We start from the raw sequence: 16,591 nt of genomic DNA on the forward strand, positions 1-16,591 counted from the left end.
GGCCTGATTACTGCCACACCTGTTCGCAATCAAGTAATCACTTAACTAGGAGCTGCCTTACAAAGTGAAGTAGACCAAAAGATCCTCAAAAACTTCACATCATGTTGAGATCCAAAGAAATTCAGGAACAAATTAGAAAGAAAGTAATTGAGATCTATCAGTCTGGAAAAGGTTATGAAGCCATTTCAAAGCTTTGGGACTCCAGCGAACCACAGTGAGAGCCATTATCCACAAATGGCGAAAACATGGAACAGTGGTGAACCTTCCCAGGAGTGGCCGGCTGACCAAAATTACCCCAAGAGCACAGCGACGACTCATCCAAAAGGTCACAAAAGACCCCACAACAACATCTAAAGGCCTCTCTTGCCTCAGTTAAGGTCAGTGTTCATGACTCCATAAGAAAGAGACTGGGCAAAAATGGCCTGCATGGCAGAGTTCCAAGACGAAAACCGCTGCTGAGCAAAAAGAACATAAAGGCTCGTCTCAGTTTTGCCAGAACACATCCTGATGATCCCCAAGACTTTTTGGAAAATAGTCTGTGGACTGACGAGACAAAAGTTGATTTTTTTGGAAGGTGTGTGTCCCATTACATTTGGCGTAAAAGTAACACAGCATTTAAAAAAAAGAACATCATTCCAACAGTAAAATATGGTGGTGGTAGTGTGATGGTCTGGGGCTGTTTTGCTGCTTCTGGACCTGGAAGACTTGCTGTGATAAACGGAACCATGAATTCTGCTGTCTACCAAAAAATCCAGAAGCACAATGTCCGGCCATCTGTTCGTGACCTCAAGCTGAAGCGAACTGGGTTCTGCAGCAGGACAATGATCCAAAACACACCATCAAATCCACCTCTGAATGGCTGAATAAAAACTAAATGAAGACATTGGAGTGGCCTAGTCAAAGTCCTGACCTGAATCCTATTGAGATGCTGTGGCATGACCTTAAAAAGGCGGTTCATGCTTGAAAATCCTCCAATGTGGCTGAATTACAACAATTCTGCCAAGATGAATGGGCCAAAATTCCTGCACAGCGCTGTAACAGACTCATTGCAAGTTATCGCAATTGCTTGATTGCAGTTGTTACTGCTAAGGGTGGCTCACCCAGTTATTAAGTTTAGGGGGCAAGCACCTTTTCACACAGGGCCATGTGGGTTTGTATTTTGTTTTCCCTTCATAATAAAAAACTTCATTCAAAAACTGCATGTTGTTTACTTGTGTTATCTTTGATTAAAATTGACATTTGTTTGATGATCTGAAACATTATAGTGTGACAAACAGGCAAAAAAAAAAAAATCAGGAAGGGGGCAAACACTTTTTCACACCACTGTATACAGTATATAGAAATGGACAGTTAGGAGCTTGGTTGAGGAAAGGTACAGTCGTGGCCAAAAGTTTTGAGAATGACACAAATATTAGTTTTCACAAAGTTTGCTGCTAAACTGCTTTTAGATCTTTGCTTCAGTTGTTTCTGTGATGTACTGAAATATAATTACAAGCACTTCATAAGTTTCAAAGGCTTTTATCGACAATTACATGACATTTATGCAAAGAGTCAGTATTTGCAGTGTTGGCCCTTCTTTTTCAGGACCTCTGCAGTTCGACTGGGCATGCTCTCAATCAACTTGTGGGCCAAATGATGACTGATAGCAACCCATTCTTTCATAATCACTTCTTGGAGTTTGTCAAAATTAGTGGGTTTTTGTTTGTCCACCCGCCTCTTGAGGATTGACCACAAGTTCTCAATGGGATTAAGATCTGGGGAGTTTCCAGGCCATGGACCCAAAATTTCAACGTTTTGGTCCCCGAGCCACTTAGTTATCACTTTTGCCTTATGGCACGGTGCTCCATCGTGCTGGAAAATGCATTGATCTGCACCAAACTGTTGTTGGATTGTTGGAAGAAGTTGCTGTTGGAGGGTGTTTTGGTACCATTCTTTATTCATGGCTGTGTTTTTGGGCAAAATTGTGAGTGAGCCCACTCCCTTGGATGAGAAGCAACCCCACACATGAATGGTCTCAGGATGCTTTACTGTTGGCATGACACAGGACTGATGGTAGCGCTCACCTTTTCTTCTCTGGACAAGCCTTTTTCCAGATGCCCCAAACAATCGGAAAGAGGCTTCATCGGAGAATATGACTTTGCCCCAGTCCTCAGCAGTCCATTCGCCATATTCTTCGCAGAAGATCAGTCTGTCCCTGATGTTTTTTTTTTTGGAGAGAAGTGGCTTCTTTGCTGCCCTTCTTGACACCAGGCCATCTTCCAAAAGTCTTCGCCTCACTGTGTGTGCAGATGCGCTCACACCTGCCTGCTGCCATTCCTGAGCAAGCTCTGCTCTGGTGGCACTGCGATCCCGCAGCTGAATCCTCTTTAGGAGACGATCCTGGCGCTTGCTGGACTTTCTTGGACGCCCTGAAGCCTTCTTAACAAGAATTGAACCTCGTTCCTTGAAGTTCTTGATGATCCTATAAATTGTTGATTTAGGTGCAATCTTAGTAGCCACAATATCCTTGCCTGTGAAGCCATTTTTATGCAACGCAATGATGACTGCACGCGTTTCTTTGCAGGTCACCATGGTTAACAATGGAACAATGATTTCAAGCATAACCCTCCTTTTAACATGTCAAGTCTGCCATTCTAACCCAATTAGCCTGACATAACGATCTCCAGCCTTGTGCGCGTCAACATTCTCACCTGAGTTAACAAGACGATTACTGAAATGATCTCAGCAGGTCCTTTAATGACAGCAATGAAATGCAGTGGAAAGTTTTTTTCGGGATTAAGTTAATTTTCATGGCAAAGAAGGACTATGCAATTCATCTGATCACTCTTCATAACATTCTGGAGTATATGCAAATTGCTATTATAAAAACTTAAGCAGCAACTTTTCCAATTTCCAATATTTATGTAATTCTCAAAACTTTTGGCCACGACTGTACACTCTTAAAATAAAGGTGCTTCACGATGCCATAGAAGAAGCTTTTTTGTTTAAGTGGTTCCATAAAGAACCTTTAACATCTGAAGAACCTTTCTGTTTCACAAAAGGTTCTTTGTGGCAAAAAAAGTTTCTTCAGATTATAAAAAGGTAAGAAAGAGATGGTTCTTTAAAGAACCTTTAAATGAATGAAAAAGAATATGACCAGTTTTTCCACATTTTTTTCAGCCTCACAACATGACTTTAAATCTCACAATGTGATTTTATATCTTGCAATTGCAATTTTATTTTTCTTAAATTCAAATTTTATATCTCGGACTGTGACTTTACTGTAAATCTTACAAATTTAACTTTGTCACAAAGTAACTTTATTTCCTAAACTTTTTCTAACAGTTTCTTTTTTTTTTTTTCACTCCAAGGGAGGAATGGACTTCCAAATGAAATACTGCTGTCATACATTGTCAGAAAACATTACGCATCAGGTACTACTTTAAACTAAGATGTTCTCTTTTTTTGTCAAGAATGTTTAAACCCATTTGCTTCCCTTAAAGACAGATCATCATGGGTTGTATGTGGCTTCCAGTGTGTCAAAATGCACAAAAAAGTTTGCGCAGTTTGGTTGGAACATGTTTGAAGAGTCACACTGGTTTCTCCTCCTGTCAGTATGCCTCATCACCTGGCCCGCTCTAAAATAGCACCACGGTATTTTTAGTTTCTTAAAAGCTGCCATGTGCACAAAGCGATTTAGACAATTTAGAGAGTTCCTTTTGAGCAGACGGAAAATGAGAGGAGACAGCAAATCTTTAAAGCTGGGACAAAAAAAATGGAGGGAAAAATTAACTCAGGGTGAAAAAAACACATTTGTGTTGCATGACAGCATCCCGGCTGATCTTTTTTTTTTTTTAATAATGTGGTATATATTTAGTTTTTCACATGCTGTACAGGTGTAAAAAAGACATCGTGTTTAAATTATGTCAGCAGTCAAAGAACAATAAGCCGTGTGTAGTTTATAGCACTCATTTAACACCTATATTATTAGCAGTCTACATGAGCTAAAAACACCAGGGTTCTGCCATTTAATGCTCTTGTGAATGGGTAAGCCAGTATGTTTTTATCCTGGATTATGGGTTACAGTAGGGATAAGACATGTGAAATCGTTCTGTCTCCTTACAGGTGGAAAGTTTAATTTGCAGTGTCAGGTGAACAAAACTCGACTAGATTTTTAATAAAATTAAAGCAAATCAAATCTGAAAATTACCTTTCCACTTTCATCTTTAAACTAATTTAACATTTAAAATGAACCTTTTCCTTTTGGACTTTTTCTTTTAAAACACACACACACACACACACACACACACACACACACACACACACACACACACACACACACACACATTTTTTGGTATGTGGTCTTTCCTTGCTACTCAAGTCCCTCGCAAATCCATGTCTAAAGATATATCTCTCCCGTGACCACTTGGCTAAATCTTTTTAATATACTTAACTAACTCTTAAGAAAGAAAAGAAAAAAAAATATGTTATTTAACTTCTCACTTTCATCTCTGTTCTAGTGTTCTCTGAACAGTCTTTTGTCCTCAGGGTGAATCTCTTATGTTTTATTCTTCATCTGTAAGGCTTTTGCAAATCACTTTGGATAAAGCATCATGAATGCTAAGGAAATATGCACATACTTACATTTTAATTTTTTGAAGTATGTGTATGGGTATTTTATTATTATTATTATTATTTTTGCTCACCAAAGCAACATTTTAATTTAAAAATACAATAAATAACAGAAATATTATAAATATAAGACAATTTTTTTTAATTTGAATATGCTTTAAAATGTTGAAAATTTATTCCTGTGATGCAAAGCTGAATTGTCAGCAGCCATTATTCCAGTTATCAGTGTCACATGACACTTGAATTTATTTATTTTTTAAATATGCTGATTTAGTGCTCATGAAACATTTCTTCTTATTATTAATGTTAAAAACACCTGAGCTTTTTAATATTTTTGTGGAAACTGCTATACATTTTTCAGAAATATTTGATGAATGGAAAGTCCATAAGAACAGCATATATTTGAAAATATATATATATTTTTACATTAAAACATTTTACAATAAAATTTCTTGGTCACTTTTGATCAATTGAATGCATCCTTGCTAAATCAAAGTATCCGTTTCTTAAGAAATAATTTTATTTACCCCAACTTAACAAAAATGGTCATTTTTAATGTTTTTAAAGAAGTCTCTCCTGCTCACCAAGCCTGCATTTATTTGATCCAAAGTACAGCAAAAAACAGTAAAATTTTAAAATATTTTTACTATTTAAAATAACTGTTTTCAATTTGAATATATTTAAAAAAATTAATTTATTTCTGTGATCCAAGCTAAATTTTTAACATCATTACTCCAGTCTTCAGCATCACATGATCCTTCATGGTCATTCTAATATGCTGATTTGCCGTTCAAGAAACATTTTTTGTTATTATTATTTAATACAGTTGAGTACATTGTTTTTAGGATCTGATGAATAAAAAGATCCAAAGATCCAAAAAAATTAATACTTCTATTTAGCAAGGATGCTTAAAATTGATCAAAAGTGATGATAACGATTATTATGTTACAATTTATAATGTTACAAAAGATTTCTATTTCAGATAAATGCTTTTCTTCTGAACTTTCTATTAATAAACGAAACCTGAAAAATTCTGCTCAGCTATTTTCAACGTAATAATAATGAATGTGTTTTGAGCAGCAAATCAGAATATTATAATGATTTCTGAAGGATCATGTGACTGAAGTAATGATGTTTAAAATTAAAATAGAAAACAGTTATTTTAACTAGTAAAATATTTCAAAATTGTACTGTTTTTGTTGTACTTTGGATCAAATAAATGCAGGCTTAGTGAGCAGAAGAGACTTCTCTACAAAACATTTAAAACTGGTTGCGTATATGAATATATAATAAAATCCACATTGTTCCCATGAGAAAAACAGCTTGATAAACAAACAAATAATGACTTAATAAAAATCTAGAAATGTTTGAGTAAACGTAGGTTTAGGATTAGGGGATAGAAAATGTCATTTGCTTGGTATGAAAACAAATGATATGAAAAACAAACGTCTGTGCAGAGGACGTGGATTGATTTCGTAATAGCCGCCTGACAAAAAAGGACAAAACTGCATTTATAATAACCTCAGACCTGAAGGACAAGCAAGGTTGAAGTGTCTAGAAGTGTCAGAGACTGAGAGAGAGAATCAACAGGACAAGGGAACTTGTCTGTCGGACCTCATCTCAGAATGACCGGAAAGCAAAAGAAAGAGCATTTAAATTGCACCAGGAGGATAATGACAAAGACTGTGGGAAAGACGGACAGACAGAGAGATGCAGGAGTAATCGAGGTTGAGAGAGAACAAACAAGGCAGGACAGGGAAGTGAAAATCAGACATGGTGAAAAGGGACTCAGGATGGAGAGAGAGAGAGAGAGAGAGAGAGAGAGGGAGAATAAAAGCACGAGAGAATGAGGAGGGGGGAGGCAGGATAAATCTGTACAGCATCATGATTAGGTATCAGAAGCTTGTTCTGTGGTCTGGAGAGCAGAAGGCAGATCACATCAAACAGATGAGACGCTCAGCACATCTGCTCTACAAACTGGACAAACATCATTTGTGAATTTGTGTTTATCTATGTATTTATTCTGGATTGCTTTCATGCGCTTCTCAGCCAAAGAACTCCAAACTTTCCGGAATCCGGACTAAATCCAAAAGCGACACCTGCGGATATATAAAACAAATTTCGACTAACTGAGAAGCATCTTCATGGACTTCCTCCTCAAAATCAGCAAACTACAGCTCCAGAGACTGAAAAGGTCAGACACACAGCTCCAGTCTTTCATTCGAATCTATTTTAATCAGCTGTACTCTCTTCCCAGCATCCTTCTCATTTCATCATGATTATTCCCCAAGGTTGGGGAACTAGGTTGGTCGTGATGGAGCGGGCGGAGGCTACGGATGAGCGATTTGATTGAAGATGAGGGGTTAGCCCATGCCAAAAACTCTGACGCACACTTTCAAGCATACTTTCTCAGCTTCTTCAGGCATATCACAACTTCAGGCATAGGTAAACAAGACCCACGTGAGATTTATTCAAGATTTATAGAGTAAGACACCACCTCACGCGTTCGCACGCCAATCCTCGAGCGCGGGGAGTCACCGCCACGCGGCTCCCCACCTGCTCTCGCACCTTTCCTCAGTCAGAGATCACAACTGCAACTCTCCAGCTGTCTCTCATCGGCATCACAAGCTGCTAACAGCTGTTTCTCCGCTTTTTTTGGACACTTGTCTCTCTATTTCTCGCTAATTCCTTCCATCTTTTTCCTCACCGTGTCACTGACACCATCTTCAGTTTGACCCTCTTTGCCAGGAAGAGAGAGCGAGAGCGAGAGAAATGCCATCACCACAGCAGGGTCTTCAGCTGCCACACGAGTAGACTCACACAAGTGTTGAGAGAAGGAGAGAGAGACGGTGCGAAAGATAAAAAAGGCCAAAAGGAGGTGAGAGGAAGCAAAGGCGAGAAGAGGAAACAAGAGGAGGCGGAGACGCACAGCTGAAGAATGTACAGCTTGGGGTCGGGCTCGGATGCATCCAGCCGGCACAGGTAAGGAAACTCCTTTTCATTCAATCCGCTCTTGACAGCAAGCATACAGCTTCGATCGACCACTGTGCATGGGTCCACATGGAGAGTGGCTTTCCGTCTCTGGGTCTTGCATGTGTGGCAGGGGGGAAATGCCTGCGGGGCTAAAGCTGGCGTAGTTAACAGGTGGAGCGCCGCTCTCTCTCGGGCTGCTCGCTTGCCGAGTGCAGAAACAGTCCTCGAAAGTGTAACCGGCAGAGTGAATGGGATTCTGGAGACCTGAATGCTTTCTGACACACATACCTGCACTGGGACGTTTTTGGCATTGGGAATGTCAGAGGCGTGCATATATCAGCTCACAGTCTGTGTCAGTGGCGCTGGACTTAGTTACACACAATTACAAGAGGAAAAAGAGGCAAACTAGGTCATTCGTGACAGGTTGGGTTAAAAAACACCTGTTTTTCATTCTAAACTCTTTCAATTTGTAGTGAAATGCTTGCGAAATGCTTGTTTGACTTGTAATCGTGCCTGAATATTATACAAATCGGAGATAGGAGATTGGCCAAGGTCAAAGACGGAAATTGATTTTCTTGCAGTCTTGATGTTTTCCTTATGATTTATTTTCCTCACAAATGGAATTTGACATCCTGTAAAGTCAGTGTGAATGTGACAGACGAAATGAAATGAGGTTTACCACTGACGTACAAGCAGTATGCGCGTATTTGTACATTTCAGATTGTCATGATAACTTTTCTAAATTTAATAGAAGTGATAGAAAGTGAGAGATGTAGGTTCATAAACATCTCAAGTCATTTATCACTCAAGTGCCATTTCCGACGATCCTGTTATAGGTGTGCTGTTGACTCGAAAGGTCTAACATGTTATTTTGATTTATTTATTACAGACACTTCGGCCCCTCTTAGCATTCATAAGACTGAACCGCTGATTGTTGCTGAAAAGCTCATCTGTTAATTTCCAATCACAACTGTTTGGAGTGTGACTAATACATCACTATTAACATCCGATTCTGTCTGCGCCGCCACACAGTTGCAAATGCTGGCACTGGTGATACTACCGTCTGTATTTCAGTGTCATAATCTGTTTGCATTTATAGCAAACCTGTATGATTATGGCTGAAATGGTGGATCACAGAGGTTTTGGAAAGCCAGCTGATACATGCAGATTTGAAAGACACTAATGTGTGCTCTGACCATGACATTTTGAGCTCTTTCACCTTGGATCACTGTTAAAAATGTATACAGCATGCGATGGGTTTGTGTGGAATACTAAATAAGGATGTGATCTGGTTTTAAAAGAGTCACTGAAACCTTAAGTCGTCACTGTAAACGTATAATATACAGTTGAAGTCAAATGTTTACACCCCCCTTTCAGAATCTGCAAAATGTTAATTATTGTACCAGAGGGGGATCATACAAAATGCATGTTATAGTCCACAATAAAAAAATAATAGCTGAATTTATAAAATTGACCCCGTTCCAAAGTTTACCATCCCTTGATTCCTAATACTGTGTTGTTGTGTTGTTACCTGAATGATCCACAGCTGTTTTTTTTTTTTTTTTGTTTATTGATATTTGTTTATGAGTCCCTTGTTTGTCCTGAACAGTTAATCTGCCTGCTGTACTTTAGAAAAATCTTTCAGGTTCCACAAATTCTTTGGTTTTCCGGCATTTTTTGTATTTGAACCCTTTCCAACAATGACTGTATGATTTTGAGATCCATCTTTTCACACTGAGGACAACTAAGGGACTCATATGCAACTATTACAAAAGGTTCAAACACTGACTGATGCTTTAGAAGGAAAAACCATGCATTCAACTTTTTGAATTTGAAGATTTAAAGTTAAATGTAACTTATTTTGTCTTCTTGGAAACGTGTAACTATCTTCTGTAGCCTCTGAAGGCTAGTACTTAATGAAAAAAAATTATATTTAGGCAAAATAAGAAAAATTTAGACATCACCATTCTGTTCAAAAGTTTTCACCCCTGGCTCTTAATGCATGGTTTTTCTTCTGAAGTATCAGTGACCGTTTGAACCTTCTGTAATAGTTGCATATGAGTCCCTCAGTTGCTTCAAATACACAAAAATGCTCGAAAACGAAAGAACTTGTGAGACCTGAAGGATTTTTCTGAAGACACAGTGGATAAACTAGCTGCTAACATCTGGACAGTTGGGATTCTGTTGTCTCCTTTGAGGGCAAAGCTTAAAAGGAAAACGTACCATGATCCCTCTTCTCCTGTGTGATTGAAAACCAATACAATAGCAGGCGGCTTGTGTCCCACATTACAGAAAGCAGACGGATCGCTCATAGAAAGCCACGTTGAGACTAGGAATTAGCTTTGTGTGAGTTAACATCACTCAAGTGAGAATGTGTTTGGGATTGTTGCTATAAATAGCGACAATAGTGTAACTCCGAATGTAATTCAGCTTGCTAACACTCTCATTTGTGCCGGAATTTTCCCTCAGAATCACATACGTCGACAGAACACACAAGATGTTAATTCAGTGCTAATGTAACACACCATCTGGATGATGTGTATGACAGTCCATGTATGCTTTACAGCTCTTTGATTGTCATTTTCGATGGTCGCAGATGTCAGTCTAACTACAAATGTGACCAGCAAATGTCTAGTTTGTATTTGGAGCACAGCCCAAAGGACAATCATTTATAGTAGTGCCGTATGGAACGTAATCCTATATTTGTGCTTTACCAGATGAGACCAGAATTCTTTTTTTTTTTTTCAGTTGTTTGTATATTTTCAGAGGTAATATCTAATGATTTTAAAAGATGTTTTGTGGTGAGGACACAGTACTGTAGCTGTTATTATTTCTGCTTACTGTCCAACCAAATAGTTTTGATGCATTAGAATTTTCCTTTCAGATATGTGGATGCCTGTTCATTTGACTGCTATTTAAATTACAGTTTAATTTATAGCCTGAATTGTATGGTGGATGTGAGGGTTGTAGTTGTGGATGTAAAATGTATTAAAATCCATTGTGCTTTAATCAGCTTCACCTATCAGATACCGCGTGGACAGCTGGCACCCACAGCTGGTGTTTTACTTTGAAAATATTTCTATCTGCGATTATCTACATGGAAGGTGCAGATTAAATTTTGCAACAAGCCATGTTTTCATGTAATGCTGTGAATACAGAGAAGTGCCTTACAGTAACTCAAGCACCTCGGTGCATTTATCACAGACCTACTTATTTCGCAACTTTTTTTTTTTTTTACATTTACTCAAGTGCTTCGAATAGGAGACCAATCCTGTTCAATGATGGCACCAAAAATAGATTGAATGGCAGCTGTTTTTTGCCTGACATTGATGAACCCTTTCATTTTTGTTCTTTTGTTGTTTTGTTTGAAATAAGAGCACATGCTCTAGCTGTGTGATGTGATTGTCCATGGGATCTATGGTCAAACACATATCAAAGTGTCCATTTTTAAAGAGATCTGAGGACTTGAAAAGGACATGAGAAGATCACATCAACAGCAGATCTAACAGACTGAAAACGGGAGTGTGAATATATTATCGTGCAGCAGCCTGACTCTATGTATCTCTGTGTGTGTGTGTGTGTGTGTGTGTGTGTGTGTGTGTGTGTGTGTGTGTGTGTGTGTGTGTGTGTGTGTGTGTGTGTGTGTGTGTGTGTGTGTGTGTGTGTGTGTGTGTTCCATTTGCTGTCATCAAAGCAAGGCTGCAGGTGTCTCACTGCTGTTCACAGTGTCACGTGCAGTAGGCCAATGAGCACACACTCTGAAGACATCCAATATAGGGGTGTTTCTTCATCTATTGGCACTTGTGTCCCAGGGGTTCATTATTACTGAAACTAACAGTTTTTTCTGTTATATTAGGGTCACATGAAAAGTGACTTGGAAAGTTTTCACCAGGCATTCATTGTTTGTTTTTGCTACTTTAAATGCACTTTTTGTATCCCTTTTTTTATTTTTTCTTACAGTGTACTACTTACAGTGTAACTACCGAAGAAAGTTCTGGTAATATAAGGTAACTATAGGGTAGGTTTAGGTGTAAGTTTAGGGTTAGTATCTAGTTACCTTGTAGTTACTATAATAGTACATAGTATGTACATGAGGAACAGGAATGTACATTTAAGTGCTACCAGTATTGTTCATGTTAACTAATGAATCTTTGTAAAATGTCACCACAATTCATGATAAAAAGGTTAGTACATTTTAACCAAAAAAAAGTCAATCATAAATTATTTCCATATTTACTGTGTGAAACATATTTGTATTTTTATACATAAATTACTGCCCCAATTTTGGCTTAATTTCCATCATAACCATCAGTTTTACCCCTAATAAGTATTTTTCCTTTTTTTTTCTTCTCAGAGTTGGTTTACTTAGTTACAAAGTTGTCAGTTAAGAGCATGCTTGAGCATGCATTGTTATATTAGTGTTAGTGGGATATGATTATATTTTTTATTAATATTTTGCAATATTTGCTGATTTAAAAAATATCTTTTTCAAATTTTCTATTTTAATATTTTTTCAAATGTTGAATTTTTGTAATTTTTTTTAAATGTCTATATACTTTTATTTATTTTACACTGTAGTTACTTTAGTAGAAGTTAAACTAAAAAATAATATAAATATTGCATATTTTATTTCATTTCAGTTGATTTTTTTTTATAATATTGATTTTTTTTTATAACATAACAAAATAATGAAAAAAATGTTTTTGTTAACTAAGCTTAGATGATATATGAAAGCAAAGAAAAAATAACCTCTGCATCAGTCTTTACATACATACTTTACATGTATCAGAATATTTTTATATCAGGCTCCTACATTTTTTTTTTTTTTAAATAAAAATGACTAATAGAAAATAACGAATGACCTTTTCTTTGCCATTAAAGTAAAAGGTAACACTTCACAATAAGATGTCATTTGTTAACATTAGTTAATGTATTAACTAACATGAACCAACAATGAACAGTACATTTATTACATTATTTAGTCCTCTTTGTTAATGTTAGTTAATAAATACAGTTATTCATTGTTTGTTTGTCAGTTCATAGACTATTGACTAATGTTAACAGACACAACTTGTGATTTTAATAATGCATTATTAAATGCTAAAATTTGTGTAACTAATGTTAACTAATAAACCTTATTGTAAAGTGTTACAAAATTGATTATAAAAATACAAAGTTGTACATTTTGACAAAAAACCGTAAATCATAAATTATTTCCATATTTCCATATAGTGTGAAAATTATTTCTATTTTCATACACAAATTACTGCCCCAGTTATGGCTTAATTTCCATCACGACCAACAATTTTACCCCTAATAAGTATTTTTCCTCTTTTTCTCCCCATAGTTTGTGTACTTTTGTTACAAAGAGGACAAAAGTGTCAATGAAGAGCATGCTTGAGATGAAATACATTGTTATATTATTATAATTTGAGATATTATTATAGTTTTTACTATACTACTATATTACTTTTTATGTTATCTAAAGTAGTTAACTAAGGTTAACTAATTAAACTTATTAATGTGTTACTAAAATAATATAAATATTGCCTATTTTATTATTCTTTTTTAATAATAAGGCTCTTATGAAAATATCATCAGACATTTTTGAACTAATAACTAATTGACTAATAACCTTTTCTTTGCCAATAAAGTGAAATTACTGAACCTAAACATAGAAGCCTAATAAAAATGCTCATTGAAAAGAAAAAAATGTGACCCTGGACCACAGTAATAATTAATCAAAGGGTATATTTGTAGCAATAGCCAAAAATACATTGTATGGGGCAAAATGATAGATTTTTCTTTTATGCCAAAAATCATTCAGATATTAAATAAAGACATTTAGTAAATTTCCTACCATAAATATATCATAACTTAAATTTTGATTAGTAATATACATTGCTAAGAACTTAATTCGGGCAACTTTAAAGGTGATTTTCTCAAAATTGTAATTTATTTGCACCCTCAGGTTCCAGATTTTCAAATAGTTGTATCTCGGCCAAATACATTTGTCCTATCCTAACATCTGGAAAACAACTGGAAAGCTTACTTATTCAGCTTTCAGATGATGTATAAATCTCAATATGAAAAAAATAACCTTTATGACTGATTTTGTGGTCTTGAGTCACAAATAGAACTTAGAGGTTTTTGCATCTTAAGTCTTCAACTGTAAAAAGAATATAGTTTATTCTGCATCATTTCTAGTCCAGCTATATTTTTTGTGTAATTTGAGTGTGAAAATGTAATTATTCAGGAAAAGTCATATGTTTTGCCAATTTTATTCCAGGTTTAAAATGCTATTTACACCACAGAATGCTATTGTTGAGATGTGCTGGAAAAGCCACTGTGGTGGAAATGGACTCGGTTGGACATGGTGAGCAGACAAATCTAATGAGAGCATCCAAAGTGTGTTTTAAGACACTCCACAGGACCAGAAGTGCCTAGTTGGAAGAAACACCCCTAGATGTATTTTTTTTAAATAAAAGATGCTTTTTTTTTTCTTTACTCCTCTGTCGTGTTCCCTTGAAACTCGCCCAGCTGTTGATATGTTAACTCCGCCGCTCGACTAAGTGCGAGGATTTCGTTGAGTTACGAGCATACAAATATGCTCATTGATGCTTTGCCAGTATTGAGTGGAGTTTTGAACAGTGTCTTTTTAATGAGGATTTAAAAAAAGAAAACAGAGAAAAAAAAAGACAGAGGACAGAGACCATGACGGCTTTAACTCTCTCTGAGCGTTTGGGTTTCTCATGGCAAGTCTTGTGTTTGGTTTTGTTGCTTTCGCAATTGGAATGCATATCTCCTTTCTTATTTCACCATCTGTCTTCCATTTGTGGAGAAAGTGCTTGAGATTCCACATTGGGTGAAGAGCGTTGCTAATGAAGTCCAAAGCCGTACAAAGCATGAGGTCGAATGAGCAAATCCGCATGCGTTCTTACCATAATATATCGTTAATGTAGCAATTAGGTTTATGGGAATCCAGATGTATTTTAAGGAACATGATAGCCATCACATCACATTTATCATGCATAGTAATTACAGTCCATGGTCCAACAGCTAGCTCTGATAGTTTAATAGGCTGCGGTGTCATAGTCGTAAGATGCTGGCATGGATGGATGGGCCTAACCTTTAAGATTCTAATTCAAGTGCATCTCATCAGATTCTGATTTAGTTTGCTGTTGAAACGAAAGCCAGTTTTATTTGTGTGTACTGTAACACACTTAAAAGTGTAGCGGTAGCCTTATGGTTAAAGTTCAGCTCTGGCATCGCAAAGGTTGCTGGTTCATTTCCAAGTAGCTGCGACCCAGAAACCGGAGAGTTATTGAGATCACTATCATGCTCTATCACCATGGATACCAGTAATGCACTTGACCCGAGGTCGCTCCAAGGGGCCTGTCCTTGAAATTACTAGACTTTGAAGTCTATATGGTCACTTGTAAGATCAAGACAAGCAACATATGCTATAGACCTGTGCACTATATAGATATCCGTTGTTCACAGACAGGCAGTGGTGTGAATTGGAATCATTAAACAAGTATTCGTACGTTTTTTTTCTCACTAAAGGTGAGCTTTCGATGACCCACGCCATCTGTGGGTTGAGAGATCAGGGACCGACCCCTGTGAAGTGTTGAGAGCTGAGTTTAGATGTGATTCCCTGCTGGATTCATTGTAAACCTCCCACTCAGTGTGCTAATGGCCTGTTGTGTCACAAAGGCACATGCACACTGTGACCAGAACACATGCAATCTGAGATTATAAATGACATAAATAGACATTCAGACCACGTGAATGTTTTTTTAAACACAGGATTATTATACTTTAAAGCGCAATTGTGCATTTAAAGAAGTTACTTATGTTCATCAAGGATGCATTTATTTGATCAAAAATACAGAAAAACTGTAATATTGTGAAATAAGTTTTCTATGTGAATATATTTTAAAATGTAATTTATTCCTTTGATGCAAAGCTGAATTTTCAGCATCATTACTCCAGCCTTCAGAAATCATTTTAATATGCTGATTTATTATTAATGTTGAAAACAGTTGTGCTGGTTAATATTTTTTTGGAACCTGTGATACTTGTTTAAAAAATAAATCTTTTGTAACAATATAAACTACCATTTAAAAGTTTGTGGTCAGTAAAAAGTTGTTCTTTCTTTTTTTTTGAAAGAAATTGGTACTTTTATTCACCAAGGATGTGTTAAATTAATAAAAAGTGATAGCAAAGACTTATATTTTTAGAAAAAATTTTTTGATTTTAAATAAATGCTGTTCTTTTTAACTTTCTATTCATCAAAGAATTCTGAAAAAGGGTTAAATTAAGCAGCAAAACTGTAAATAATACTAGACACTTGTTCACAGTGTAAGTGTTTTCTGTTTGGTGAATGGCATGTAGTCCGCAATGTAGGCAATAGAGAACGATTCAGACAGTGTGAATGTGCTTTCCATTGGGGAAAATGAGGTCTTGTTTCACGCGAACCGCGGCAGCGCACATAGTCTACTCCGAATTTGCCTCCGGTCACAAGAGGTCCAGAGACGCAATAACACAGAGCAGATCATATGCGCGGTCGGCATGTATTAAACTACACAGCCTCAGCATGATTATGATCACTATTTTGTTTTAGCAAGAGTTTCATATTGAATCTGTGGGGTAATTTATTAGTCTGTGGCTGTCATATATGGAGTTATTTATGTGCCGAAATTAAACAAACTAATACAGCGTTTTGCAAACAAACACAATCTGCTTTGCAAAGAAAAAATCGACTTTCAAACAAACAAAAAGTACTATGCACAAACACAAGTCAATTTGAGAGAAAATGCAGAGGTATAACAAATAGCCTATATGTATTGTGTGTTGCAAATATATATATTTTTTGTGAGGAAAACTTGGCTTTCTCACACGTGTGCAGACAGATTTTCTCACAAATGCGTCCAGATTTTCTCACAAATGCAATGGAGCAACTTCCTCTTGCAAAACAGCAGATGGCGCTATCGGTCAATTTACT

Source organism: Garra rufa, chromosome 22 (genome assembly GCF_049309525.1).
Source record: "Garra rufa chromosome 22, GarRuf1.0, whole genome shotgun sequence".
NCBI lineage: Eukaryota > Metazoa > Chordata > Actinopteri > Cypriniformes > Cyprinidae > Garra > Garra rufa.